General features: G+C 43.6%; 1 long non-coding RNA gene across 1 annotated transcript in view; it reads left to right on the top strand.

The window, feature by feature from the left end:
* Positions 1-12,430, top strand: part of LOC136298868 (uncharacterized) — a 133,113-nt gene that overhangs the window by 19,891 nt on the left and 100,792 nt on the right. The window contains exon 3 of the long non-coding RNA XR_010723398.1: positions 4,682-4,760. This is a non-coding gene — a long non-coding RNA (uncharacterized lncRNA). The remainder of the gene's footprint in view (positions 1-4,681; positions 4,761-12,430) is intronic.

Here is a 12,430-nt window from a genome sequence, read left to right as displayed (position 1 = left end):
AAAAAAAGGATTGTTTCATTTAGTTATACCAGTTCCAGTATTACATTTGTGTTTGGAAATTTGAGCGTATGTACTATTGATGTTTCTCCCGCAGAAAACCAAAGATGTAATGCTGTACATACAGTTTTGTGTTAGTTCTGATTACCATCTGTAATTGGATGAATGATTTAAATAGCACCTCCTGGTGAGAGGAAAAATAAATAGACCAACACACACATTCCTCTCCTTTTTTACTGTGTATAAGTGGATCAACCATTGATGAGATTTTGCTTTAGTGAACAGAGGAGAATGTGTTGTGTTTTAGAATTGCAGGGATTGCTGGTAGATACTTGAATTGGATTATTGGTTAGCTGTGTGACTGTTCTGTTAGGAGCCAGATAATATTTGAAGTGCACTTGTCTTGTGGCTAATGTTATGTTAGAGCATTCCAGAATGGTAAATTACAATGTTTTGCTGAAGAAATTCCTTGCCTGTCTGTGAGGTTTGATTCCCAGCTCTGCACTGGTACCACATTTGGAATCCCTGAGGAGCTGCTGTTTGGTTTGGTCTTTGTTTAGCTGCCATCAAGCTGGATTCCAAGTTGTTGTGAGGAGTGTTTGCTGCAGGGATGCCCATTGGATTTTTTGGATTTATAACACAATTTATAACATTGTTCCTCCTCTCCCAGCTCCACCAGTAAAAGGCTTTCTGGGCTCTGAGCTTGCTGCATGCATCTCTGTAGTTTTGTCACTGTGATTAAATGGACAGTGGAATAGGAAGTAGGATGGATATGGAAGGGACAGGGTGGGAATGGATGGGACAGGGTGGGAATGGATGGGACAGGGTGGGAATGGATGGGACAGGGCGGGTATGGACGGGGCAGGGCGGGTATGGACGGGACAGGGCGGGAATGGACGGGACAGGATGGATATGGACGGGACAGGGCGGGAATGGACGGGACAGGGCGGGAATGGACGGGACAGGGCGGGTATGGACGGGACAGGGCGGGAATGGACGGGACAGGGCGGGTATGGACGGGACAGGGCGGGAATGGACGGGACAGGGCGCGTATGGACGGGACAGGGCGGGTATGGACGGGACAGGGCGGGAATGGACGGGACAGGGCGCGTATGGACGGGACAGGGCGGGTATGGACGGGACAGGGCGGGCATGGACGGGACAGGGCAGGTATGGACGGGACAGGGCGGGCATGGACGGGACAGGGTGGGTATGGATGGGACAGGATGGATATGGACGGGACAGGATGGATATGGACGGGACAGGGCGGGTATGGACGGGACAGGGGGGTATGGACGGGACAGGGGGGTATGGACGGGACAGGGCGGGTATGGACGGGACAGGGCGGGAATGGACGGGACAGGGCGGGTATGGACGGGACAGGGCGGGTATGGACGGGGCAGGGCGGGAATGGACGGGACAGGGCGGGAATGGACGGGACAGGGCGGGAATGGACGGGACAGGGCGGGAATGGACGGGACAGGGCGGGTATGGACGGGACAGGGCGGGTATGGACGGGACAGGGCGGGTATGGACGGGACAGGGCGGGAATGGACGGGACAGGGCGGGAATGGACGGGACAGGGCGGGAATGGACGGGGCAGGGCGGGAATGGACGGGACAGGGCGGGAATGGACGGGACAGGGCGGGTACGGACGGGGCAGGGCGGGAATGGACGGGACAGGGCGGGAATGGATGGGACAGGGCGGGTATGGACGGGACAGGGCGGGTATGGACAGGACAGGGCGGGTATGGACGGGACAGGGCGGGAATGGACGGGACAGGGCGGGAATGGACGGGACAGGGCGGGAATGGACGGGGCAGGGCGGGAATGGACGGGACAGGGCGGGAATGGACGGGACAGGGCGGGTACGGACGGGGCAGGGCGGGAATGGACGGGACAGGGCGGGTATGGACGGGACAGGGCGGGAATGGACGGGACAGGATGGATATGGACGGGACAGGGCGGGTACGGACGGGACAGGATGGATGTTCTCATTGGAGACCTTGGCAGGGGAACCACTGGGGTGGGAGTTCCTCCACCACTGCACCACCAGAGCTCCTGTGGGGCCTCTGCACCCTCACAGTGATCACAGCACTGGCTCAAGGCAAAGCATCCAACACTACTCCAAATGACAGCCCTGAATGCATCACTCCACTTCACTCATTATCTCAGGGATGAATCTGAATGTAACTGCTGCAGTGTTCGATTGTGCAGCTGAGTGCAGCCCTGGAGAAAGAAATAAGCTGTGGCATAAATATTTAAGCAGTTGTACAGGTGCTCTGCTCTTTTTCTCAGCTAAATTTCTCTTTGTAAATATCTGAGTTCTGTAACTGGAACAGGCTCAGTAGAAGAAGCTTTAAATTCCTCATCAGTTGCACTTGTCTAGAAGGCACCATGGAGACAGAGTTCTGAGACAGAACCATGTCTTAATCGAATTGAATACGTCCTCCACTATTCTCCTATCTACTTCTCTGTTGAGCAGCTGATCTCACTCAAGTTGTTTCTTTCCACATGGCTTTGGTAAATCTAACAGCCTCTTAAAAAGCAGCAGTTTATCTTGTTTGGCTTTAAAGATTATAAAATTTAAAATCTATTTTGGTTCATGCAGGAGCTGCACTCAATATGTCTGTTTAATTTTCATTTTTTATTATTATTTTATTTCATAATTTCATTATTTCATAATTTCATTATTTCATTATTCATTATATAATTTTCATTATCATTTGCTGTTGTGAAGCTTGTGACTTGGAAACATGAGGAAGGGAAGAAAAGTAATGATTTTTCTTCTTTAGTGCTGAGGAGGTGGAGGAAAAAAGCTGCTTGTATTGTCTTGAATAACACTTGGAGCAAAAAATCCAATTCTGAAATTTCAGCTCGAGGGATACGTATAAAGCAGACACGTGACTAAACATCAGAAGTAGATTTTATGAGTTAACATGATCTATGCACTTATGTTTTAACTGGTACCACTTTTCCCCTATCTGACATTTGATTTTCAGAATAGCAGCATTTCTCTTTGAGCTGAGGCTGTGTCTCCTCAGTGTCCCAGAAAAGCATCGAAGGGCCCCTGCATGGCTGCAGGACCTTTCTGAGAAAGAGGCACGAGGAGCTCATAGCCCGTGGCTTTTTACAAGGGCAACAGACATCTGCAGCTCTGGTTCCACTCTGTGCATTGCTTTTAGCCAGTGGGTATTTGTCACAGGATGTCGGTGCTATTCCGAGAGTGCAGTGCAGGAGAGAATTATTGCCGTGTCTTGCTTTATCTTGATGCTTTCAAGGATAAAAAATGTCTCTTCTCTACGCTTTTCTTTCAGGCTTTTTGCTTTCTAGCAGTAAAGGGACCACAATATCTTTCTTTTCAAGGGATGCCTCTACTGTACTTGCTTGCTTGAATCATTCCTTGAGGCTCCAGCAGCCCTTATCCAGCCCACAGTGATTTCAGCCCCGAAGAACCTCTGAGGTCCAGGCATCCAGTGCACTGAAATCCACCCAGACTCTGCTCCTGCAAGGCCAGCAAATTTTCCCAGTCTCAGAGCAAGCTAGAGAGACATGTAATGTTAAAAATAAAATGCAAATGCCTGAGTTATTTGAATATAATCACTTTATTAATTTAGCTGTCTAACAGATACTGATGACAGTCTAATAATAAGGTCCAAAATGTTCTTTCTCATTAACGGAGTTAATGAACTCACACATCTTAAGAATTTCATTTTAATTATTAGCAATAATTTATACGAGAGAGAGAGAAGTGCCAAAAAATATTCCTATTGAGGAGTGGAAAATTGGTAAATCTTTTAATGAGAGATGCTGAGTGCCATGACTGAAAATTGTAAAAAGATTCCTACAGTTCTGAGTCGTGTCTATAAAGTTGCTGTGTGGCTGGATATTTTCCAGACCTCAGCACCCTTGGTGTTCCCACTCCAGTGCCATTGTATGTGTATTTGGCAAGCACAAGAAATATTCATTTCAAGACAAAAAAGTCTGTGCCAACATATAGGCTGGTTATTACAAAATGATAAGGATTTATTCAGTAATAATACATTTTAAAATTTCTCCTTAATTTTTAAAAATAAAATAACTTAATGTAAATATTATCCTTGAATTGAAAAGTGTGGTTCATCTTTCAAACTCCAGTTCCTTCAAAAATTAAATTTCAAAAGTTGCATTTTCTATCTAGTCATGGTCTCTATTTCTGTAAAATGAAGATATTTTTGCCATTACACCAGGCGCTGCTGGATTTTTCATCTCTCAGGACAATGGAAGCACTAGGCCTGTTGCTCTAAGGAAGCAGTTTTGGTTCTCAAAGTTTTCTGATATTTTATACCTGTAATGGACATTCATGACTGACTTAAAATGAGTAAACAATATCATTTTGTCCTGTGCTTCACTGGCTTAATTTCCTTTGGCTTTCATGCTCAGATTTCAGCATGTATTGATTTCAGTACCTTGTTGATGTCAAAAATAACTAACTTGGAACTGCAGAAGATCAAAATGCATAAAAGATGAGCCATAAACCTGCAGGAAATGCTGAGAGAGGGAGGCTGGGAGTGAGAGGAGGCAGCAGATGTTTTCTAGAATTGGAGTCAGTATGCAAAGTTGATTTAGGCACATTAACATAGTTAGGAGAGTACCTAAGGAGTCTTTACTGTTATTACAATGTTTTTTACATTGCATCCTGTAGGTACACTTCAGGAAATACAATTCCAGCTGGAATTTGGATATCTGGGAGAAAGGACTACTGGCTTTCCTTGGCAGCTCAGGTAGGAGCAGCATTCAGACCCTTTGTTTGCCCTCCTGCGCTCTGAGGGAGGCACCACACAACTTCCAGACCTGTTGCATTTTGAGCAGTGGCTGGAAGCTCAGGTCTGCAAATTTTCCTGAAATTCAAATTGCAATGAGATTTTACCGATGTTTTGTCAGACTTCTTTCATTAACTTGATGAAGCATATGTGGGTTTTTTTCAATGAATATTTGATCTGAAGAGAGCATAAGTGTGATGTAAAACTACATTGTAGTATTGTTTGTAGTGTGGCATTTGCACTTGGAAACACAGAACAGAGCTCTTTGATGCACTGAGTTGCCCTCTGGACTTTGGCTGTGGAGGAAGATGGAAGTGACTGCTTTAATTTTTCACATAGGTGGAATGAATCCAAGCAGAGTGTGGGATATTTGAATTTTTGTTTACTATTACTGTACTACTAATACATTAAGCTGCTTTGAATTTTCAAACTTTACATGTCAGGTAGTGGAAATAGTAACTCCCATATCAAATACGGAGGAAACAAAGTTGCTCAGCCCCGTCTGTAATTGCTGGGTGATAACATTCATGTGATAATGTAATAGGGCTGGCAGAATGACAAATGCGGCACTTTTCGAATCCCAAGGAAACAAGACAAACTTGAAGAGCTGATAAAAGACTGTCAGTGTGTTTGTTTCACCCGCGGCAGAGGAGCATCTCTGTCATCTCTGCAGGGGTTAAGGATCAGCAGCCACCCCTACGGCTGACACTAATGGGTGTCAGCTCTCCAGCAGTGCAGCTGTCGCTCTCTGGGTATTCCCTTTTTCCCTTTTTATATTTCCCCTTTTCCAGTTAGTGGGAACTTTTGCTGGACTGCTATGACTTCTCATATGGCTTGATTTATTGAAATTCATTTTTTGTTCCTGTGACCTTTATAATTCACTTTTTCACCCCATTTGCATTCATCAGAGCTCTCTAGTCAAAGTACAAAGTGAAAACTGCAGGACTAATCAAAAGCGATCAGATAAAATGGATGAGTATTAGATGAGTAAATAGACCAAATGAAAGACTCCTCCATCCTGCCCTGAGTGCTAGAGCCCTGCACTCTCCAAGAGTCATCTTCCTTCCCTCTGCAGCCAGCCCACCGTGTGCTCACGGCACACAGCTCCAGGTCTTCAATAAATGACCAATTATGGACTGTAATCCCTTCAAAAATCAACTTGGCTTGTTCTCATCTTGCACTTAGTTTACATTTCTGAGGATTTTCATATTACCTGAAGAGCTGTATCTACCTTGTATTACAGAATTCTACTGGAATAGCTGCATTAATAGATGGGCTGTATTGATGAAATCATATGATGTGTCTGAAAGCTGGACAAGTGTAATGTGTGTCACTGGAGGTAGCTTGGCAAATTCAGGGCTTTGTTTATACCATTTGTGCATCCAGGCTTTGCTAAAAAAATAGTTTCAAGTACAGTCCTTAAGTGAATTATAATATTATATATATAATAATAAGAATACTTTTTTTCAAGTGGAATCAAGAATTCCAGAGTCTAAAACCATGGACAGCATCAATAAAACTACTTGAGCTGATCTTGGACTCTGAACTCCAACTCCAGGGCACATTTTGTAACAGTTAAATGCTAATGAGAGTGGACATGTTATCTTTTATGGTTCCAACATCTTTCTTACTCTCTGCTACACTGGTGCCTGACTCTGAGCCCTGTGTTTGTATTTAATATGGATTAAATCTGTTCCTTAGGAAATACTTGGAGCATGAAAGCTGCTGTATTAAATTAGTTCATTACAGCTTTACATGCATAACTGCATAAACATTCATTTGCTTCCTACTTTGATCACCTCTGATCTTGGCTGTTAATGCTACTGACTTCTACAAGCCTTTTTTCCCCTTGACTGTTTTTTAATTCTAACTTGAAGTTGTCAAGAGCAGATTCTGTTTATTTCCCATGGTAATGACTTGCCTTTATTTCGAGTAGTTTTTACTTAGGTCAGTTCTGTTGGGGCATTTTTGCATCCATGTTGAGAAAGCATTGATGTACCAGCACTGTTTTGCTTCTGCTGTGTTTCACCTGACGAAGCACCTTGGTCTGTCACTGAAGGGCACTGCACAAATGTAATGGAGTATTATTATTTATTTATTATCATAGCACCACGCTGACGAGCTGCCTCCCAAATGCATCTGAGGGCACATTTATCATTTCGATTTTCCTTGTACTCTTGATGTGTGTTTTCTTCACTTGTGGCTTCTTGGAACATTTCTGAGGTGTTTTTCTGTGATTAGACACTGGGAGTTTATACCAAATGTACCTGTCTCAGCCCTTTGCATCAGTGATCTGTTAATTTTCAGTGCTTAGTTGGAATGTTGGGGGTGAAAAAAACACCAAAAACCAGTTTAGTAAGTGAAGGATAAGTGGAAAAAGAGGCAAGAAGGCAACAGAATAAATGATGAAGAGGCAATCATTCCCCCCCTCCCAAGGGGAGACAAATGCCCGTCCAGGCCAACCTCTCTAAAATCCCTTGCTTTCCATTCTGTTGCTGAGCACCATGGACGTTCCATGCTGTGGAATGTTTCAGTAGTTAATTTGGGTTATCTGTCTGTTGTGCCCCTCCCGGTTTATTCTGCCTCAGCCTGTTTGCTGCGGGGCAGAGTGAGGAGCAGAGGAGCCCTTCCTGCTGAGCAAGCTCTGCTCAGCAAAAGCTGGACACAGGGGTGTTACCAACACTGCTCTGGTTCTGCAGTAAGTTCAAACTTTCAAAGTGGCACAAACTTTAAAGGAGGTATCTTGTTTTCTGCTATGGTTTCCTGTTAAGTGGTGGAGGATGTTGCCATTGCAATGCAAGACTGAGTCAATGCCTGTGTTCTGCTTTACAAAAACATCTCATGCTGGATAATGTGATGTGCAGTTTTAGAGAATTTACATCAGGCTGTTGTAGTTGCTATGCCACAGTGCCCAGAGCATGGGTACGAATTTCCACTGGATTTCATTTGGCAAAGCTGAGGCTACAGAGTGGGAAAAGAAACCTTGAACAGTCAGGAAACAAGCTAATGAGATGAATGGCTTTAATACTTTTGTGAACCATTCTAAATCTACTCATACTGGAAATGCATGCAATTATCCATAAAATAAATTGCCTTTATCTCGTAATTGTCTCTGCTAATTACCTTTATAACAAATTTAAAGGTGAGAGGGCTGAATGCTTACGTCTATGATTTTCAGTAGTGCATGCTTATACCGTGCCTTTGTTTACATTGATATACTTCCCTAGTGGAGAAATGTTACATTTCCACTTTGCCTTGGCACCTGGAGCAAAGCCTGACTGTGCAATCAGAGCTACCTGGGAATAAGAATGCTCTATAATTGATGAGATCCACAGGCCTGTTCCTCACTGCAGTACTTTTTCCAAATGGGAGAGAATGTTCCAAGTAAGAACTGCCTGCAATTAAAATTGTAGCACAGCATTACAGTGGTGGAGTGTGTCCTTGTAATGTCCTGGGGCTCGTTTTCTTGCTTTCTACCACAGCTGAAAACTGAAAGGATGGAAAAGAAAATGCAATTTATAGAACTAGAAAGAAACATAGAGAAAGCTGGTTTTACCACTGAGTGAAGCATATGAAAATGGCTGTAGAATTACCTTGGTCCTCCTGCCTTGATTGTTAAATCTTTCATGGTCCAGAATTTTCCCGAGTTCTGGTCTGTGAAGAGGGAGAAATTTAACAGGTAGAGATCTGAGCTGCTGAGAGTAATTTCATCTTGTTTGTTTAAGATTTATCATAATGGCATCCCAGCTGTAAGGCAGGACTATTACAGTGCCTCCACCGTTCTTGTTTTCAGCTTCTCTGACTAATCCCCTACACAGGTAACTAAGGAGCTAGAAAATAATGTGAATTTAGAAATGTGGCTCTACTTTCTGCCTGTGACATGGTACAATATGCAAGTGATATTCTAAAATATACAGAATATAGTTTGATACGTCTATATTTTAACAATTCAGTTGGGCTACACCAGGGAATCTGAGTGTCAGCAACGGTTCTGCCATCTCCTTGGTAACAAAAATGTGTATTGGCAGACCTTGCACAAGTCTTGCTCCACTGATTAGCAATACCTCGAAATTTAATTTTATCAAAAGCCCCCAAATTTTCACCACACAAAGGTGAACTAGGGAGCTTTTCTTACTCAGCCTGCAGAGTTAAAACTTGACCAGCAGATCTCTGAGTATAGAAAAGAGTTTTCAGCACTGCCCCAGAGCACTGTCCTGCTGCTCTGAGGGCCCGTGTGGGAAGCAGAGCTGGACAGCTTCCCACCGTTCAAAAAATCTTCCTTGGAAAAGAAATCAACATCCAGGTTAACTCAGCTCTGCTGTGATTATCCCTGCTTCAAAGCTGTACAGAGTCATTTGCTCTGCAGTCTTATCACAGATATATCCTCCTTGCCTTCTGGAAGCAAATGCAATAAGGCAGAAAGTATCAGCTTTGATACTTTCCCACTGGATTACAGGATAATTTGTTTGGCCTCTGAACATGTGACGAATTACAGGGAAGGCACATGATAAGGACTTGCACTGAGAAAACCTCTAAACTATGCCCTGGGATGAAAGCAGCACTCAGGTTTTCATTTCTGTCCCCAGACCACTCCCTTTGTGTGCAGTTAAGAGGTTTTTGTGCCTGGGGGGCAGAGGAGTCAGAGGTTACCTGAGTGAGAGCCTAGGTCAGTATGGGTGGGGTAAGATGCCACAAAGAATGAGCACTCTGCTCTGCAGAGGACAATTCTGCAGTCCTTTTTTTTTTTAATGGGATTTCAGACAAATTTCTGCACAGTTTCTATCAGATTGGCACTTACGATTTGAAGGTTTTTCCCCCTACCGTGTCTGCTGAGAAAAAACAAAACTCAGTTAATCCAAGGTTTGAGATGAGGCATGAGGATACCCATATGAAACATAATCCACTACAGAATCCAGACAATAAACCCAAATACATAACAATATTGAGAATACTCAGTGCCCTGAAAGACTCCTATAGCTAAAATTGTTAAAGCTGGCTGAGCTTGGAGAAATAAATCTGCTTCCTCTTAGTGTTCCTATTCCCATTCTTTATTCAGAGAACTTTGAGCCAGTGAGCCTAGAGGAGACAAATTAATTAAAATTGGTAGGGGATTGAAAACATAAAGGTGATGGAAACAATAGAATTAGAGACCTAATTCTCAGATGGTCTGAATTAATGTCAGTGACTTCCATTAAGCAATGCTAGTTTCCTTAACAGCAAAGCATTTGGCTCTAGATTTGTATTTTAATTTTCCAGCAGATGTTATACCTAAGATTGTGATAGGCCTGAGAGTCTGTTCTGTGCCTTTGTTTTGTCATAAAGGCTTATCTTGAAAGTCTAACCATTTCTGTACAGCTAACTGAAACAAAACTTGGCAATCCTAATTTTGTGTGCATATGTATACGTGAGGGGCTCTAATCCAGATTTGGAATAATTTACATGCCATATCTGGGCTTTGAGTTCTATTTTCAGCTATTCAATCTTGCTAATTGTTGCCTGGCAGGGGCTGTGGGCAGACTGCTTTGGGGATGTCTCTCCCGGGCTGGAGTTCCCTGCTCTGAACTTTGGCTGCTCCTTCTGCTGCCAAACCCTGTCAGCATCTGCACTGCCGTGCTGGGAGCAGCGGCTGCCCGGCTGGGAAAGTGTCCCCTCCCACCTCAGGGGACGTGTCCCCTCCCACCTCAGCAATTTCCAGGATTCCTGGGGCTTGGCAGGTTCCCTCTGCACTTCCCTGGGGAGAGCTGAGCTGCAGTATTTGGGCAGCAGCTGTAGCACCAGCGATGTGTTAAAGATTGGAGGGTGTCTTCTTTTGAGGCTTCAGGTGTGTGATTCTGTTTCTGATGAGTCCATTTCTTTGTTTTTTCTCTACTGGACATGTCAGAAGACAGAGAGGAACTGCTAGATGTAGGGGGTCAGCCAAGGAAACTTTTGTTGTTCTGTCAGACTTCTCCTTTTCTTCACTTGTGTCATCCTTCTTACCAGACTGCTGTGAGAAAGCAATGGTAAATTGTAACTGTGGAAGAAAGTGATCTAGGTAAAAATTTTAGTCTGTAAAAACATGTGCTTCTCCCACCTCAGTGTCATTTTTGTGAGAATATCTACAGTCAGGAAACCAGGCACATCTCTACTGTCAGCTGTCTGCTGCAAGATGCGAGGCCAGATGTCTACCAGCAAACAGATGTACAAGGTACAGAGAGCCAGATAAGGCAGCTGCAGCATTTGGTGTATAAGGGAAACCTACTGCATGCCATCCCCTCTGTGCATCAAAAAATAGCTGCTTCTTTTCACTCAAGAAAACCTTTCTCTTCAGAACAACGGCATGCTGTTTTTGGAGCTTTTGAAATCTCCTGAATTTCTTTGCCTAATAAATTCCCAATACTTGTTTGAGGAGCATTGATGTACGCTCCTGTACAGAAGCCATCTGTTTTTTTAGACACAGAAATATTCCACACTGTCACTTCTTGTTAGCTTTATTTGCTATTTCAGTTTCTTCTATTTATAGCAGTGAGATGCATATCATTTTAACATGCAATTCCTTCATTTCTTGCTGACCTAAGATTAATACTAAAGGAAGATTTTCAACCTTTAAGTGTGACAAACAGGAGGCACCATGTATTTTAAATGTCCGAAGAAAGAAAAAATTCCAGAAGGTGACATAAAGGGAGAGACAAACACTGCCTGACTCAAATGACAACCATAAGGAATATCCTTGTCAAGGCTAATGAAAATTCAATCAGAACATCGAATTAATTTACGGGGTACAGCTGAGGAGAAGAGCCAGCAAGAGAAATCTCAGACAGCAAAGGGTCAAGTGAAACAGAAAGCTGCTGGTCTGGTCCTCAGCTTCACCTTAGGGATCCTTGGATGTCCAAGAGGTCTTGGTATGAAAAAGGGTTGATCTCAAGTGGGGTTTTTTTGTTTGCTTGTTTGTTTTGTTTGTGTGGTGTTTTGGTTGGTTGGTTTTATTGCTAGTCTGGGTCTGGTTGTGTTTTTTGGGGGGCTTTGGGTTGTTTGGGGGTTTTTTTTGGGAATCAATCTTCTCTTTACAACAGTAACGGCTGTATCTGGGGCTAGAGATCAAGTCATGGATAGGCAGTGCTGGATCTTGTGTGCAGGGGTTTGAGAAAGGCACTGCTTGCTGTTTGGGATGTGGCAGATATTTATTATCCTGTTCCTTAGTGGTTTGGCTGGGTCCCAGAGTATTTAATCTGTAGTTGTGCCATTATCATTATTATCTAAATGGCCCTGTTTCCTGACTGCATTGCTTTTAGGTCATTAGTATTGCCAGAATTCTGAGGTAAAATTATTTCTCCAAGTTCCTTAACTCCCTCCTTATCTTCCTAGTAAATAAGAGTGATAACTTTATCACAGCCCTGGGATTTACGTGCCCTGATATTACAGTTCTGCCTCCGTGTCTCTGCCTGGTTGATGAGCAAAGGATCCATTCAGGAGCATGAGTGTAGAATTTAAAGAACCTCTCAGACTCTAATGACACCGTGTCTCTCTGTGGTTAACGTGACTCCGGTTCACTGCTGGCCTGCCAGGGCCTTTATTTTGTGCAGGAGAGTTTGAGGAAAGTGTATTTCCTGCCTTTGATTGTTAGTATTAACTTTCTCTGTGCCTAAGAGAGA

The sequence above is a fragment of the Chamaea fasciata genome, unplaced genomic scaffold, assembly GCF_029207755.1.
Source record: "Chamaea fasciata isolate MVZ Bird 193981 ecotype frontalis unplaced genomic scaffold, bChaFas1.0.hap1 SCAF_18, whole genome shotgun sequence".
NCBI classification, from domain to species: domain Eukaryota; kingdom Metazoa; phylum Chordata; class Aves; order Passeriformes; family Sylviidae; genus Chamaea; species Chamaea fasciata.
The sequence above is the reverse complement of the archived record's forward strand: the minus strand, read 5'-3'. Positions and strand labels throughout refer to the sequence as shown.